Source organism: Macrobrachium rosenbergii, chromosome 31, assembly GCF_040412425.1.
Source record: "Macrobrachium rosenbergii isolate ZJJX-2024 chromosome 31, ASM4041242v1, whole genome shotgun sequence".
NCBI lineage: Eukaryota > Metazoa > Arthropoda > Malacostraca > Decapoda > Palaemonidae > Macrobrachium > Macrobrachium rosenbergii.
Window position 1 is genome coordinate 13,439,567 of NC_089771.1, and position 5,817 is coordinate 13,445,383.

Here is a 5,817-nt window from a genome sequence, read left to right on the forward strand (position 1 = left end):
GATCGAAACTCTACAACGCCTTTTGTTTGTCATCTGCGTCTCAAAGGATTAAGTATCCTTGTGTCATTTTCATCTCTTGTTTCTGTGTCTATGTTAATTCCAGGTTACGAATTTGAATTTAACATTTATATATTGAAGTTAAAAATTATGATAGTATAGAATATGAAGGAGGAGTAACAAAAAGAGCAGGAGGAAGGAGAAAAATTTTATTAATCCAATACTTTAAAATCATAGAGATAATATATACATATATATATATATATATATATATATATATATATATATATATATATATATATATATATATATATATATATATATATATATATATATATATAACATATATATATATATATGTATATAATATATACATATATATATAATATTTCTACTAGTATATATATACATATATATTATATGTATATATATATATATGATATATATATATATATATATATATATATATATGTATTTCTATGAGTATATATATATATATATATATATATATATATATATATAAATATTTTTAATATCATTAGTACAAAAGTGGGCTTTTGAGAGAAATTTTTAATATCCCAAAGCTTTCATTTGGTATTATCAAATTAATATGATATTAGAAGGGTAAGAAGATAAAAGTACACGATACTGACGAGGTTTATGAATATGGGAACATTACTTACAATGATTCATGAACAAGAATGAAAATATGATATTTTGGAAACTCACGCTTCAACAGAAACATGAAATCACATTTGCGCACCATAATGTGATCATTATATTTAATATAGATGCAAGGATAATTTATGCAAAACTATAAATGAATTGTTTATGTAAGGATAATTTAAACATTCTTATGCATCTATTTACAAACAGGATAACAAGTAAACAAACCAGTTATATTTGTTTTATTTGACACACAAATAAAACAAACAGACATTTTTGTTCTCTAATGCAAGAATACAAGCTTTCTTTGAAAACAAACAAATCTTTGAATTAAAATTCGATAGAGACAGAGAATGTGCAATTATGTCAAAACCCCCAAACATCATTTCGTCTTTGACAAAGTCAATAAATCAGTGAAGTCGTTTGAGGTGAATTCTTGATCCCGATGATGTCTTGGTCTCTCGATGAAGGAGCTGAGATTGATAAGAGGGAATGAGTTCGGGAAATATTTCATAGAGATTTTTGACGAGTGAAGAGAAAGGTGGCTCGTTTTCAAGAGAGTTTGGTTATTGTAATTAAATGCAATTTTGAGGTTCAATGAGCTTTTGAAAATTATAAAATATATATATGATGGGAAGTATGAAAAGGATAACACAACGAGATAATGAAAAATATTATTGTTTTAAGAATATATAAAAAAGACAAAATATACCAGCCTTCTGATGTATATGGAACCCAGATTCCTAACACTCAACGCTCAGTAGAATGAATCGAAGCTGAGAATATATATCGATATAAAATTCCAAAAAAAGTATATAAAAAATTAAAGCACAATAAACCCTCTGGTACAACAGAACGCAGACGAGAAATAAACAATATATCTGCAACCTAAAATCCGACGCGCTTTTGGAGGAGAAAAAATACTAAACAAACAAGCGAAATACCACGTTAGCTATCGGCTCTCTTATACGTCTGCCTTGTTACGGAAGGAATTCTGCGACTGGGAATTATTTGTGAGGAAAAGGGTATGTTTCTTTACCCACAGGGACAGTATTTGATTGTAATCTGTTTCAGAACACTGTCGGTTTTTGGTCGGAAGCAGTGAATTATGCAGCTAGTAGTTATAAGACTGTGTGGGTTGCAACCTTTTAAAATAAGGTTACGGTACTTGCAACCTCATTCCAGACGATTTACTGAAAACCAAATTGTTAACATCTGAGAATTGCGTGCAAAGTTATGAACAGATTGCATCAAGGAATGCCTCTAATTGGTGGAATATTCTCTTCTTTAGACGTCCGTAGCTGTTAAGTTTATGTGCAACGGACAGGAAAGTGGATATGATGATATTAAGTATTGTAGAAATTGCCTGATTATTAAATATATTCTTTGAGCACAATAACCTGTAAAAACTTTGCATGCACAATAAAAAAGAATTTAGAACATTCATTCACTAAGTGTCTTTTTCATTCTTATTTGTTAATCAGTGGTGCCCTAGAAGAATCGTAAGATTATAAAGGTGTTTCATTTGAATTACTGGAGTTATTGACGTGAGAGTGAAAGGACAGAATATCTGTGACTGAAAAAGGTGAAAAGCGATTGCACCTATGGTATGAAACAAGGAGGAGGCAGGTTTTTCGTAAAATAGACTGCCTGACGTACATGTTAGACTTCAATGACTGAATTTTGTTTCTTTAGTAAGAAATGAATATATTACACTTCATAAATTCGCTACAGTGATTGAGGAATTCTCCCACCTAATTCCCTCAGTAATCAGATTCCGAGCATGTTTTTGCTCAAAGAGGCATATTTAGAATTCTCGGCGAAGGGAAACAACTTTCGTCCCCTGATCAAATTATGAGGGGAGGAAACGAGGGGAGATCAGTTTTAGTGGTCTTTCATCACTCTCGCTGTTCTCTCCCTCGACCACCGCTTTTGAATAGAGAGAGTTATTGGAAAATTAAGATTAAAAAATGCTCAGTCTTTCGTATATCTGTTAATGCGTTCATTTCCAGATTCGTCAGTCTTCCTGACAATGGATATATTAGTAAACATAATTAGTTAACACTTTTGTGCTTGTCAGTTCTTAATTACTTAAACACGAAAAAGAAACAAAAGGTTGGGTACATAAAGAAAATTCTTATCTAAAAGAATATCAGAATAAGGCAAAATTGTTTACTCAACTGAAAAGCAATTTTATGGTTAACTGTACCAGTAACGACTTATGTACATAAAATTAAAAAAAAAATCGTCTAGGTAAAGAATATTGTTTCTAAGAAATATCATAGTAACAAGTCAAATTTTTTTATGAAAATCGACGATTTCAATAACTGTAATAACCTGCAATAACCATATGTAAAATTAATTAAATTGGTGTGTAAAAGGAAAAACAGTAACGTCATTGTTTTCACTAGTGATGAATAATATATGCACAAGTTTCAAGAGAAATATCGTAATAACTTTTAAGTTCATAAGAAAGTTCCTTTATCAAACAAGTGAAACTCTTTGTATCACAAACCTACATAGAGAAAAGGCTTAACGTCCCTTGAAATTGTTGTGCTACGTAAGAATATGTTGTGAGAAAGTTTAGGAGATATATTGAGATGATATTGGCAGGGAAGCTGCATGAGAAGATATTGCCTACGATAAATCATGGACAAGAATAAAAATGTAATATTCTCTTGCAAGGATGATAATGGCTCCCTGGCCCACGCTTCGAGAGTAAACATAGACGCAGAGGCAAGCGCAGTTAGTATTAATAGAATTTGAAAATGTGATTTAAGGGTTGGTTTCTTAGTTTGCTTTATGATTTGAGGTCGATTTTATGTGCACCAATGATCGTAGATAATTGAAGTAAACAGTTATGAAAGTGGTTAATTCAGAAAGTACGCAGAATTATCTTTCTTTGTTCGAAGTTTTTCTTACACATGACAGAATGAAGAAGATTTTTTCTCATTTGAATGCCATCCTTGGTAGTCAACAGATCCTGAAATTAAGATTCTGCAGGAAGATGAAGCCATCAAAGATAATTCCCAAACTTCATTCCATTCCAAAAATGGAATGAGATTTCACTCCACTTCTGTTTAATCAAACATATCATCAGTTTCCTTTGAGATGAATTTTTCCTCTCTTTGATGCCTTGGTCGCAGGTTAACTGAAAATGGTCCGGTAGAAGGGAATAATTAATCACTGAATAAAATGGTAAGAAACTGAAGAATGGAGAGGTAGGTCATTTGAATTCCAGTTAGGGAGGTCTCTCTGATTCATTTGTCTAAGTAACAGATGACCCTTGAGATAATGAGATGGACGACCTTTGTATTATATGAGAGTTCTTTCTCCAAAGCTACATTTACGAATACTATTCATACACTATATGTACTATGATGCTATACACCAAGTATACTAAATATACATCATAAATGAATGATACTGCAAAAGTGTTTGATCTCAGATGGGTTAGTGACTCTAAACTAGTAATGTTTGCATTAACATTTCTAGAGTTTTAATATCTTTTAGCTTCTAGTTTTTATCAGAAGATGGGTGTTAACAGATGTACTCTCTTAAAACTTAGACCAGAAACTGATTTTTCTACCTAACTTTATTAGATATATTACTTATAAAATAAATCTTTTAATTCTACTTTACACGTGAAAATCTAAAGTCCTCGTTGCCTATGAAAGTCAAAACTCTCAGTATAAAAACTGACAGAGTTTCCTTATGAGATAAGATCAACATAGCATTTTATTTTTGTTTCACCCATGACGATTCAAACCTCACAATATAAAAAAAACAATTTTCCTCTCTCTCTCTCTCTCTCTCTCTCTCTCTCTCTCTCTCTCTGTTGACTGATAATCCTTTCCTTCCCAACAACACACTCCCTTAGTTGTGGTACTTTACAGTAAACCCAATTGGTTTTCCATTGTGACCTTTATATACGAATATGACCATTTTCCTTGCTGTAACAATATAGCCACAGGGAACGATAAAGGTACCCACCTTTTTCCATTCCGTGTAATCTTTATGTCAGCGATTCGCAGCATATCTCTCTCTCTCTCTCTCTCTCTCTCTCTCTCTCTCTCTCTCTCTCTCTCTACCATTGTGAATATTATAAAATAGAACTTTTCACCGTTTTCTGTGTGCAGAAGCAATAGAGCTTTGTCTTGTCAACAGGGAGTTTTGTCTGTTTGACCCTGTCTGTTTATTTATTTATTTTTTGTATACTTCGCAAACTAAATCCTGATTACGAGATATTCTTAATGCATACAGTTGTTGAAGAGGAATCGTTTTGCTATATGTTCTGTAAATCACAAAAATGAAAGGTGACGATACTGGGCTGCTTTATTATGAAATAATATTAAATACATTGAATTTTTTTGTATTCCTGGCAACTATATCCTAATCATGGGGTATTTCTCATGTGCACAGTTATCTGCAGAAAAATAATTTTAGCATAATTTGTAAATCACAGAAATGAGAGGTGACGATACTAGCCTGTTTTGTTGCGAAATAATATTAAATACGTTGTAATTGCTTCCACTATGTGTAGATGAATAATAGTGAATTGTTATGATAATAAACTGTAATATAAAGAAATTGATATTGAATATATTTTATTTGCTTGCATTATGTGCACATGAACAGCAATATAATTCATTTATTATGAAAATGCACTATAACATGATACTTATTTTGTACAATAGAGAAAATATAATTATGAAAATGCCATGAAAAATTGAAAAATTCATATCTTATAAATTCTGTTTTTATCTAAAGTTTTCATAATGAGAGAATTTTAAATTCCTGCGTATCTGAATTAATTCCCCTTATTAATATATTAGAGTTTTATATAACCGCTCCCCTAAGTACGTTTATAATTAAAATCAATAGCTGCAGCATTAAATATAGGAGAATAGTCTCAGTTATTATTTGCAGGAACACGTGTTCTCAATATCACATTTAGAGTACGAAGCAATTATGTGATATTCTATTTATTCAAAAGGTTTTACTTTTCAAATCTACAAACATAACACGAATTTAATGGTGAATATTAATTTAAGTGTATATTGTTATTGCTTGAGAAATAATAATAATAATAATAATAATAATAATAATAATAATAATAATAATAAAAATGTATAGTTGTATGTTTATATATAC